The sequence below is a fragment of the Scyliorhinus torazame genome, chromosome 23 (genome assembly GCF_047496885.1).
Source record: "Scyliorhinus torazame isolate Kashiwa2021f chromosome 23, sScyTor2.1, whole genome shotgun sequence".
NCBI classification, from domain to species: domain Eukaryota; kingdom Metazoa; phylum Chordata; class Chondrichthyes; order Carcharhiniformes; family Scyliorhinidae; genus Scyliorhinus; species Scyliorhinus torazame.
Window position 1 is genome coordinate 59,125,721 of NC_092729.1, and position 13,459 is coordinate 59,139,179.

Consider the following 13,459-nt stretch of genomic DNA (forward strand, 5'->3'; position numbering starts at 1 on the left):
AACATTCTTAAGAAGTTCAACAGTCCAGGCAGCATCGGTGGAGATAATCCAGTTAACGCTTCAGTTCAGGATGTCCTGCCATCATAAGGAAAGAATGATAAAAATGTCAGAGTAATAAACCAGGGGAAGAAGGACGGGTCAGGGCGAGCAAAGGATGAGTGTGTGTGAGTGTGGAGACAAACAATGATGGAAGAGAAATATATTTCATGATAGAAAGACAGAGGGAATGGTCATGGCAGTAGCAATGAAATAAATGTTGTGTCTAAAGAACTTTGATTGATACATGTGTCATGTGAGAGTACCTTTAAGAAATGGGTGTTTATCAAATAGATGCAGTGATGTCAGAGTCTGGGTGGAGCTGGGCTGTCTGTCTGCTTTTACTTTCGTTTTTGAGCTGGCTGCTACAGTGCGTGTTTAGTTTCGCTTTCAGAGTTGGAGCTGCAACCAGCCAAACAAGATGTAATTTTGAGCTCCCTCTGCATGAAAAGAATGTCTTCAGATTACTTGCTAATTTCAAAGTGATATCTGCTCTCAGTAGAGAATTTAAACTTGATGTCTTTGTTAAAGAGGGTATTTGTCTTTTGGATGTTGCTGGGAATGATTAAGGGTTACTTATAGAGTGCTGTATTCTTTGGGGGGAGTTTTTGAGTTGATAGTTGCCAAGATGTTTACTATGTGTTTATAACATGTTAACTTGATTCATATGATAAACATTGTTTTGTTTGAAAAGCACTTTTGATTTATGTTGCATCACACCAAAGTGGGCCGTTGTGCTCGTCATAACTACAATCTATTTGAAAGTTGTGGGTCAGTTGGACTCCATGATACACTTTTGTGATCTCGAAACACTGGCCAGTAATATATGAAACCGATCTGATTGTAACATGATGCGAGAAAGAAAGAAAACCATGCCAACAATGTCAAAAAATATCAAACACAAACAACAAGATGTAGACACAGGTTAGGAGATAAAGCTGTTGAACTCAATATTAAGTCCAGATATATGTGGATTTCTGAGTCTGGACGATCATGAGCTCATTGTCGAGGTTGCATTGAACTTCACTGCAACAGCCCAGCAGACCAATGACAGAACGATCAGAGTTGAAGCAAGGCAGCGAATAAAAATAACACGACGGTCATGATTAAGCTAGTGGACAGAGCAGAGGTGTTGTCTGCCTTTTGACACAACGACCATAGCTGAGATACTCTGCGTATCATAGCTGCCACCTTTTCCAAGATACACCAATTGAAACTTGGATGTTTGACTGTATACACACTCCAAACCCGAAAATCTAGATAACCGCTCAAAAGCTCTGATTTAGCCTGAATTTATACCTAACAGAATAGACATAGGTAAATATAAAGGGAATTAGGAGAATTGAATCCACAACATTATTTCAGGGAAAGAGTCGAAAGATATTTCCATGGGCGGAGAAGGGTTGGAGGAATATTTTGGGACAAACAGATCTGATTTAAGATTAATAACACATGACACAACGCATTACACAAGCTTGCCACCCGCACATTGATTCTGCCTATACGTCCCGATGCCTCAGGCCGGCGGACACCATTCCCACATAGGCGTTGCCTTCTTCCAGACCCTTCCATCAGGCAGAAGGTAAAGAAGGAACAGTTTGTTGCCCAAAGCTGCTAGACTCCTCAACGACTCCCCCTCGGACTGATCTGCTCCCTGTAAGGCACTATTCCCGACGCCCTATGTTACTCTTGCTCATGTATTTGCTTTGTTTGGCCCTTTGTTCCGCATTGTAACCAATTACTGTTTGTCGATGAACCATTTGTCAATCTACTCTGTCAATTATTATTTTTGTCCACTATGTACATCTCATTGGCAGCAGAAAATACTTTTTAATGTACTTCGGTTATTGTGACAATAAATCAAATCAAAACAAATTAAATAGGTGCTACCTTATTCATCTTATTTTAGTGATGACAACATAAAGGTTAACTTGAGTTCATAGAATAAACATTGTTTTGTTTTTAAAAATACTGGGCCACTTCTGCTGTTGCATGACTGTGGGCTGTAGAATGTGCTCCCCAAACCACAATCTATTAAAAGTTGTGGGTCAGGTGAACTCCATGATACACTTTGGGATTCTCTAAACAACGACCCGTAACAATTGGGGGCTCATCCGGGATAAAAGTCTATCTAATTGATTGGCTGAGTGAACTTAAAGACCGTGGGGTGAGCATATTGTGGTTGATTTTCAGGTGTGCTATTTTCGTTTAAGTGGGAAGGGATGGTGGTGTTGTGGACAATGGCTCTTTCAGAGGCTCAGACGTTTTTGGGGGTGGAGACGGTCACTCACAGTACCTTACGGACAGAGACTAAAAGCAGCCTGTTAGATTTAGCAAAAACATTGCAGTTAACATTATCTGACAAAATGCGAAAAGATGAGGTATTTATGGCGGTGAAAAAGCATTTAAAGTTGCCTGAGATACAGTTTGACTCATTGGAAATGGCAAAAATTCAGTTACAAATTAAACAAATGGAACATGAGAAAGAATTAAAGCAGCTTGAATATGAAAGAGAGAGTGCGGAAAGAGAAAGTGAGAGAGAGGAAAAAGAAAAGGAGAGAGAAGAAATTGGTAAGAAAGAATAGCTCTCGCAGAACCAAAATAAAAATAAAGGGAAATAGATAAAGAGAGAAAGTTTGAACTTCAGAAAATGGCCATGAAACATGACAGTCATTTAAATTTAGCAGACGTAAAGGGAAACGTTCAGTTGGATGATACTGAGTAGGATAGTGAGAAAGAGCGTCATAGTCGAAGGCGTGGTGGGGATCTATTTAAATATGTCCAAGCATTGCCAACGTTTGACGAGAAGGAGGTAGAAGCCTTTTTCATTTCATTTGAGAAGGTAGCTAAACAAATGAAATGGCCACAGGACATGTGCGTTCCTGATTGAAACAAAGCTGGTAAATAGGGCTGGTAAAGTGTTCGCAGCACTACCGGAGGAGGTATCGGGGTCGTATGAGGAGGTGAAAAAATCCATCTTAGGTGCATTTGAACTAGGGCCTGAAGCTTACAGATTAAGGTTTAGAAATTTAAGGAAATTATTTGCTCAAACATACATGGAGTTTGAAAGGCTCAAACAGAGTCATTTTGATAGGTGGATAAGGGCTTTGAAAATAGACCAAACGCATGAAGCTCTCTGAGAAATAATGCTTTTGAAGGAGTTGAAAAATTCAATTCCTGGTGGAGTGAGAACTCATGTGGAAGAGCAGAGTGTTAAAACTGCGAGATTAGCAGCAAAAATGGCAGATGATTATGAATTAGTTCATAAATCAAAGCTTGGTTTCCGACATCAGTTTCAGCCTGTGAGCGATAGAAACTGGGGAGATGAGACATACTCAAGTGGTAAAGGTAAAGGTGATCTGATGGGAGATAATAAGGAAAGTGTACCTCAGATTTTCTTTTTAAATCCAGGAGGGTAGAAAAGAAATGAAACGTTTCAAATGTTTTCACTCAAATTAACTAGGCCATGTAAAGTCACAGTGTCGGTGGTTGGAGAAAAGCACTGGGAAGGCTGATGTGATGAAACAGGATAAGACAGTGGGGTTTGTTAGAATGGTGAAGGAAAGCCCAAGAGAAGCCAAGAAGGTGCAAACGATTGTACAGACTGTTCAAGAAGGTGCCAGATCTCCTTAAAGAATTTACTTGTGTGGGTAAAAGTTTACTCATGTGTATCAGGAGGAGCAGATAAATAAGTCACAATTTTAAGAGATACGGGAGCTAGTCAATCTTTAATGGTAAGAGATGCGGAGTTATGTAGGTTGGGAAGAATGTTGCCAGAAAGGTGATCATATGTGGAATGCAGGGTGAGAGGAGTAGCGTTCCATTATATAAGTTAAGGTTGGAAAGTCTAGTGAAGGGTGGTGAAGTGGTAGTAGGAGTAGTAGAGAAACGATCTTGCCCAGGAATACAGTTTATCTTCGGTAATGATATAGCTGGATCGCAAGTGGGAGTAATGCCTACTGTGGTTGATAAGCCAGTGAAAAATCAGACAACTGAAGTGTTGAAGGGCGAATATCCTGGGATTTCTCCGGATTGTGTAGTAACAAGGTCGCAAAGTGACAGGTTAAGACAAGATGATAAATCAAAGAATGAAGATGAAGTTGAAGTGCAATTATCAGAAACGATTTTTGATCAGATGATTGAAAAAGAACACGAACAGGTGGAGGATAAGGCGGAAATTTTTAGTTCAGGAAAATTGGCGGAGTTAAAACAGAAAGATATAAAAATGAAACAGATGTATCAGAAAGCATATACGGAAGAGGAATCTGAGTGTATACCAGAGTGTTATTACCGTAAAAGTGATGTATTGATGAGAAAATGGAGACCTTTACATATGCAGACGGATGAAAAGTGGGCAGCAGTTCATCAAGTAGTATTGCCGGTAAGGTATAGAAAGGAGGTATTGCGAGTTTCACATGAGGCACCAGTGGGAGGTGATTTGGGGATAAGGAAAACTCAAGCTAAAATCTAGAAACATTTTTATTGGCTTGGACTACATAACGATGTAGTTAAATGTTGTCAATCGAGTCATACATGTCAAGTCATACCCCAAGCAGTGATAAAAACCAGTGCCCTTAATATCCATTCCAGCATTTGAGGCTCCGTTTAAAAGGGTCCTAATTGATTGCGTAGGGCCGCTTCCTAAAAAAACCGTGGGAAGCAATATCTTTTGACTATAATGGATGTGACTACTAGGTTTCCATTACGTAATATTACAGTTAAAAGTATTGTGGAGGAATTACATGAATTCTTTACTAGATATGGACTACCCACAGAAATACAATCGGATCAAGGATAAATTTTACCTCAAAAGTTATTCAAAGAATTTATGGATAGCCTGGGAATAAAACAATTTAAATCAACTGTGTATCATCCAGAATCGCACATTGCGTTAGAAAGGTGGCATCAGACATTAAAGACAATGTTGAGGGCTTATTAACAAGATTATCCAGAGGATTGGGAGAAAGGAATTCCATTCGTACTGTTTGCAATTAGGGATGCACCGAATGAGTCAACCAAATTTAGTCCTGTTGAACTTATTTTTGGTCACGAGGTAAGAGGACCAGTTAAATTGATTCAGGAAAAATTGGTGAGTGAGAAATCGGAAATTACATTGTTCGATTACGTGTCAAAGTTTAGGGAACGATTAAATAGAGCAGGCAAATTGGCCAGACAACATTTAAAAGGTGCACAAAATGTGATGAAACGGGTAGCGGACAAGGAATCCAAAGTTCGTAGTTTTGCCAATGGAGATAACGTTTTAGTGTCGTTACCAGTGGTAGGTGAGCCTTTAAAAGCTAGGTTTTGTTGACCTTATCAAATTGAAAGGAAATTAAGCGAGGTGAATTATGTGGTAAGAACACCAGATAGAAGTAAGACTCGCCGAGTGTGTAATGTGAATATGCTGAAAAAGTACTTTGAAAGGGAAGGAGAGAAAAAGGAGGAGATTTTAATGATTCTAACTCAAAGTGAAGAACCAAATCCAGATGACTGAATTTGGCATATCTCAAATTAAAAAGGATAATGAGGATTTTCTTAGCAATTGGGATAAATTGTTGAGTTATCTTCCGGAGGAAAAACGAACTGACCTGAAAGAGTTATTGATATCATATGGGCAAGTTTGTGGAGATAATTTGGGAAGTACTAAACTGGCTATACATGATGTAGATGTGGGAAATGCTGTGCAATCAAACAACTTCCATGTATACATCCTTTAAAATTGGCACATGTTAACAAAGAAATTGAGAGTATGCTTACAAATGGCATAATTGAAGTGGGTTGCAGCCAATGGAGCTCACCCATAGTAATGTTAGCGAAACCAGACGGTACCCAACGGTTGTGTGTGGACTATAGAAAGGTTAATGTAGTTACAAGAACGGACTCTTATCCTATCCCACGTTAGGAGGATTGCATTGAGAAAGTGCGACAGTCCGCTTTTATTTCCATTTGGATTTACTTAAAGGCTACTGGCAGGTACCGTCTGGTCAAATAGTTATGCTATTTGGCATGAAAATCGCCCCAGCCACATTTCAACGGTTAACTAACGATGTTGTTTCAGGATTACTTGGATTGTGCGGTATACATCGACGATCTGGTAATTTTAGCCAGACATGGAAAGAACATTTAAAACATTTGACCGACTTCAGGAGGCGGGTTTGGTGATAAACCGAGCCAAAGGTGAATTTGGAAAAGCCCAAATCACCTTCCTTGAGGAGTTTCCGATACCCTCGAGACGAAGGGAAATAATGCAATTTTTGGAATGAGTGGATTTGATCGAACATATGTGCAACAGCTTTTAGCATGATTCCGCCACTCATGGACTTTCTGAAGAAACCTCGATAATGTCAATGGACAACGGACTTTCAACAGGCATTTGAAAGCCTGAAAGCTGTGTTAACCAATGCTCCTGTGTTGGAGAATTGCAAGGGACTCAGTGATCAGATTGAACTAAAGTATCTGAATTTAAAGAGAAATGTCGAGGCGTCGAGAAATGGACTGATCTTGCAGAGACCTCCTTGTTCAAAGAGACTGTCAATCGAGAAAGATTTCAGTTGGAGTATGAAGAAAGAAAAAAAAAGGACTATATTTTTATACCTGTTCGTGGGTGTTGTTCTTTGCAATGATAAAGTATATTTACTGTGTTCATTATTTAAAGGATGTTGAAAAGCTGAAAAATCGAACCATCTTGAAGTTGATGGTTTATTTTCTTTGTGGGGGAGGTGTCATGAGAATGTCGCTTTAAGAAGTGGTTAGCTGCTATGTTACTGCAGTTATGTCAAAGTGTGGGTGGAGCTGAGCACTGCTACTGCTTTTTAGTTTCACTTTGAGAAAAAGCTTGGGCGTGTCTGGGTTTTCCAATCAGCTGCAGCTGAAGTTAAACAAAGAGCTGTCCTGTTGATCTCTGCCATCCAAAGACTATCTCTGGATCATTTGGTGAATTCAGAATTATAAATGTTCTCAGTAGTGAATGTGTACCTAATGTGCTCCTGTTTAAATGTTTGTTAAGTCTTTTGCATGTTAAAAGGACAGCTTAAAGGAGTACTTAGTATTGTATTCTTTGGGGGTTATCTTTGAATTAATGTTTGCTCAGATATTCACTGTTTGTTTTAAAACGGTTAACTTGAGTTCCTAAAATAAATAATGTGTTGTTTCAAAAAATACTGGTCCATTTCTGCTGTACCATATCTGTAGAGTGAGCCGTGCGCTCCCCATACCACTAGCTATTAAAGGTTGTGGGTCAGGTGATCTCAATGATATACTTTGTATTTCTCTAAACCCTGACCCATACCAATTAACTTACATATTTGACTTTGTCTATATATATGTTTCTGGAACCTACCTTTTCATTCACCTGAGGAAGGAACAGTGCTCCGAAAGCTAGTGATTTGAAACAGAGCTATTGGACTTTAACCTGGTGTTGTAAGACTTCTTACTGCACATTAAAACAGTCGATGTAAACAGTGCCATACAGTAAACAGAGTCCATATAGATAGTGACCAACAGTAAACAAAGTCTATGTGAACAGTGCACTACAGTAAACAGAGTCTATGTAGACAGTGACAAGCAGTAAACAAAGTCTATGTAAACGGAGCACTACAGTAAACAGAGTCTATATAGACAGTGACCAACAGTAAACAAAGTCTATGTAAACGGTGCACTACAGTAAACAGAGTCAATGTAAACAGTTCCCAACAGCAACTAGAACCTATGCAAACCGTGTCAAAAGAGTAAACAATCGATGTAAATCGTGCCCTACAGCAGTCTATATAAACAGTGCACTGCAGTAAACAGAGACTATACAAAACAGTGCCCATAGTAAACAGAATCGATGTAAACAGAGCACTACAGTACACAATCTTTGCAAACAGTACAGAACAGTAAACATAGGCTATGTAAACAGTGCCCACCAGGAAACAGAGTCGATGTGAACAGTCCCCGATAGTGAGAAGTCAATCTAAACAGTGCACTGCAGTAAACAGAGTATATGCAAACAGTACCGACACTAAACAGAGATTATGTGAACGCTGCCCTGCGGTCAAGGCAGTTTATTAACACAGTAACCTACACTAAACAGAGACGAAGGGAACAGTGCCCAACAGTAAACAGGGTCTATAAGAAGGGTGCACTATAGTAAACAGAGTTTATGTAAACAGTGTCTGATAGTAAACAGAGTCCACGTAAACTGTGCCCTAAAGTAAAAAGAGTCTATGTCAACAGCTCCTTATTAAATTGGATTTGTTTATTGCCACGTGTACTGATGTACAATGAAAAGTATCGTTCTGCAGACTCTATGTTAAAAGTGCCCGACGTAAACAATGTTTATCTAAAACGTACACTACTGTAAACAGAATCTATGTAAACAGTGTCCTACAGTAAACAGTGTTTATGTAAACCGTTCCCTGCTGTAAACAGAGTCTATGTAAACAGTGTCCTACAGTAAACAGTGATTCTGTAAACCGTACCCTGCTGTAAACAGAGTCTGTGTAAACAGCGCCCTACAGCAAAAAGTGTTTTTGTAAACGGTGCAATGCTGCAAACAGTCCATGCAAACAGTGCTCTTCAGTAATCAGCGTTTATGTAAACCGTACACTGTTGTAAACATAGTCGATGTAAACTGTCCCGAACAACAAACAATGTTTATGGAAACCGTACACTGCTGTAAACAGAGTCTATGTAAACAGTCCCGAACAACAAACAATGTTTATGGAAACCGTACACTGCTGTAAACAGAGTCTATGTAAACAGCGCCCAATAGTAAGCAGTGTTGATGTAAACCGTACACGGCTGTAAAAAAAAGTCTATGTAAACTTTGCGCTGCAGTAAGCAGTGTTTATTTAAACTGTACAGCGCCGTAAACAGTTTAAATAAACAGTGCCCTACGGTAAACAGAGATTTTGTAAACCGTGCCTTGCTGTAAACAGAGTCTATGTAAAGAGTGCCCTGCAGTAAACAATGTTCTTGTAAACCGTGCAATGATGTAAACAGTCTATGTAAACAGTACCCTACAGCAACAGTGTTTATGTAAACCTTACCACTGCTGTAAACATACTCTACGTACACAGCGTCCGGTAGTAAACATTTTACGTAAACCGTACACTGCTGTAAAACGAGTCAATGTGTACAATGCCCGTGTAAACTGTAAAGCGCGTTTATGTGAGCTGCATAATGCTGTAATCAGTAAATGTAAAGAGATTGCCCAATTATAAACAGTGTTTATGTAAACCGTACATTGCCCTACAGTAAACAGTTTTTAAGTAAACCTTAGAATCATAGAATCATAGAATTTCCAGTGCAGAAGGAGGCCATTTGGCCCAGCGAGTCTGCACCGGCTCTTGGAAAGAGCACCCTACCCAACCCCACACCCCTACCCTATCCCATCCCCATAACCCAGTAACTCCACCCAACACTAAGGGCAATTTGGACACTAAGGGCAATTTATCATGGCCAATCCACCTAACCTGCACATCTTTGGACTGTGGGAGGAAACCGGAGCAGCCGGAGGAAACCCACGCAGACACGGGGAGAACGTGCAGACTCCGCACAGACAGTGACCCAAGCCGGGAATCGAACCTGGGACCCTGGAACTGTGAAGCAATTGTGCTAACCACTATGCTACCGTGCTGCCCTTGCCTTGCTCTGCACAGACTCTATGTAAACAGTGTCGGACAGTAATCAGTGACTATGTTAACGGTACACTGCTGTAAAGTAAGTACATAAACAGTGCCCGAAAGCAAACATTGTTGATGTAAAATGTACACTGCTGTAAGCAGAGTCTATGTAAACAGTGCCCTACAGTAAACAGAGTGAAAGGGAACCGTACATTACTGTAAACAGTCTATGTAAAAGTACCCTATACAAACAGTATTACAACAGTGCCCTACAGTAAACGGAGTCTATTTAAAGAGTGCTATACAGTAAACATTGTTTATCTAAACCGTACACTATTGTAAACAGAGTCTCTGGAAACAGCCCAACAGTAAAAAGTGTTAATGTAAAACATACACTGCTGTTAACAAGGTCGAGGCTAATAGCCCGTTCAGTAAACATTGTTTATGTAAACCGTACACTACTGTAAACAGAGTCCCTGTAAACAGTGCCCTACAGTAAACAGTATTAATATAAATCGTACACTGCTGCAAACAACGTTTATGTAAACAGTGCCCTACAGTAAACATTGTTTATGTAAACCGTACATTGCTGTAAACAGAATCAATGTAAACAGTGCCCTACAGTAAACTGTGTTTATGTAAACAGTAGACTGCTGGAAACAGATTCTATATAAACGGTGCCCTACAGTAAACAGTGTGTATGTAAACAGTATACTGCTCGAAACAGGTTCTATATACACGGTGCCCTACAGCAAACAGTGTTTATGTAAATAGCATACTGCTGGAAACAGATTTTATATAAACGGTGCCCTGCAGTAAACAGTCTTTATGTAAATGGTATACTGCTGGAAACAGATTCTATATAAACGGTGCCCTACAGTAAACAGTGTTCATGTAAACAGTATACTGCTGGAAACAGATTGTATAAAAACGGTGCTCTACAGTAAACAGTGTTTATGTAAACAGTATAACCTGGAAACGGATTCTATATAAACGGTGCCCTACAGTAAACAGTGTTTATGTAAACAGTATACTGCTGGAAACAGATTCTATATAAACGGTGCTCTACAGTAAACAGTGCTTATGTAAACGGTATACTGCTGGAAACAGATTCCATATCAACGGTGCCCTAGAGTAAACAATGTTTATGGAAACAGTACACTGCTGGAAACAGATTCTAGAGAAACGGTGCCCTACAGCAAACAGTGTTTATGTACACAGTATACTGCTGGAAACAGATTATATATAAACGGTGCCCTACAGTAAACAGTGTTTATGTAAACAGTATACTGCTGGAAGCAGATTCTGTACAAACGGCGCTCTACAGCAAAGAGTGTTTATCTAAACGGTATACTGCTGGCAACAGATTCTGTATAAACGGTGCTCTGCTGTAAACAGTGTTTATGTAAACGGTATACTGCTGGAAACAGATTCTATATAAATGGTGCCCCACGGTAAACAGTTTTTATGTAACCCGTATACTGCTGGAAACAAATTCTATATCAAAGATGCCCTACAGTAAACAGTGTATCTGTAAACAGCATACTGCTGGAAACAGATTCTATATAAACGGTGGTCTACAGTAAACAGTGTTTATGTAAACAGTATACTGCTGGAAGCAGATTGTATATAAACTGTGCTCTACAGTAAACAGTGTTGATGTAAACAGTACAAGCTGGAAACAGATTCTATATAAACGGTGCGCTAAAGTAAGCAGAGTTTATGTAAACAGTATACGGCTGGAAACAGATTCTATGAAAACGGTGCCCTACAGCAAACAATGTTCATGAAAACGATATACTGCTGGAAACAGATTCTATATAAACGGTGCCCTACAGTATACAGTGTTTATGTCAACGCTATACTGTTGGAAACAGATTCTATGTAAACGGTGCCCTACTGCAAAAAGTGTTTATGTAAACAGTATACTGCTGCAAACAGATTCTATATAAACGGTGCTCTACTGTAAACAGTGTTTATGAAAACAGTATACTGCTGGAAACAGATTCTATATAAACGGTAATCTACAGTAAACATTGTTTATTTAAACAGCATTCTGCTGGAAACAGATTCTATATAAACAGTGCTCTACAGTAAACAGTGTTTATGTAAACAGTGTACTGCTGGAAACACATTCTATATAAATGGTAATCTGCAGTAAACAGTGTTTATATAAACAGTATTCTGCTGGAAACAGATTCTATATAAACGGTGCTCTACAGCAAACAGTGTTTATATAAACAGTATACTGCTGTCAACACATTCTACATAAACGGTGCTCTACAGTAAAGATTGTTTATGTAAACGGTATACTGCTGGAAACAGATTCTAAATAAACGGTGCCCTACAGCAAACAGTGTTTATGTAAACGGTGTACTGCTGGAAACAGATTCTGTATAAACGGTACTCTGCAGTAAACAGTGTTTATGTAAACGGTATACTGCTGGAAACAGATTCTATACAAACGGCGCTCTACAGCAAAGAGTGTTTATGTAAACGGTATACTGCTGGCAACAGATTCTGTATAAACGGTGCTCTGCAGTAAACAGTGTTTATGTAAACGGTACTGCTGGAAACAGATTCTATATAAATGGTGCCCCACGGTAAACAGTTTTTATGTAACCCGTATACTGCTGGAAACAGATTCTATATAAACGGTGCTCTAAAGTAAACAGTGATAATGTAAACGCTATACTGCTGGAAACAGATTCAATATAAATGGTGCCCTACAGCAAACAGTGTTTATGTAAACAGTATACTGCTGGAAACAGATTCTATGTAAACGGTGCCTGCAGTAAACAGTGTTTATGTAAACAGTATACTGCTGGAAACAGATTCTACATAAAGAGGGCCCAACAGTAAACAGTGTTTATGTACACATTATATTGCTGCAAACAGATTCTATATAAACGGTGCTGTACAGTAAACAGTGTTTATGTACAAATGATATTGATGTAAACAGATTCTATATAAACGGTGCTCTACAGTAAACAGTGTTTATGTAAACAGTATACTGCTGAAAACAGATTCTATATGAACGGTGCCCTACAATAAACAGTGTTTATGTAAACAGTATGCTGCTGGAAACAGACTCTATATCAACGGTGCCCTACAGTAAACTGTGTTTATGTAAATGGTATACTGCTGGAACAGATTCTATATAAACGGTGGCCTACAGTAAACAGTGTGTATGTAAACAGTTTACTGCTGGAAACAGATTCTGTATAAACGGTGCCCTACAGCAAACAGTGTTTATGTAAACAGTATACTTCTGGAAACAGATTCTATATAAACGGTGCCCTACGATAAACAGTGTTCCTGTAAGTGGTATACTGCTGGAAACAAACTCTATATAAAGGGTGCCCTACAGCAAACAGTGTTTATGTAAACAGTGTACTGCTGAAAACATATACTATATAAACGGTGCCCTACAGTCAACAGTGTTTATGTAAATGGTATACTTCTGGAAACATATTCTATATAAACGGTACCCTACGATAAACAGTGTTCGTGTAAGTGGTATACTGCTGGAAACAAACTCTATATAAAGATTGCCCTACAGCAAACAGTGTTTATGTAAACAGTAAAATGCTGAAAACAGATTCTATATGAACGGTGCCCTACAATAAACAGTGTTTCTGTAAACAGCATGCTGCTGGAAACAGACTCTATATCAACGGTGGCCTACAGTAAACTGTGGTTATGTAAATGGTATACTGCTGGAGCAGATTCTATATAAACGGTGGCCTACAGTAAACAGTGTGTATGTAAACAGTTTACTGCTGGAAACAGATTCTGTATAAGCGGTGCCATAC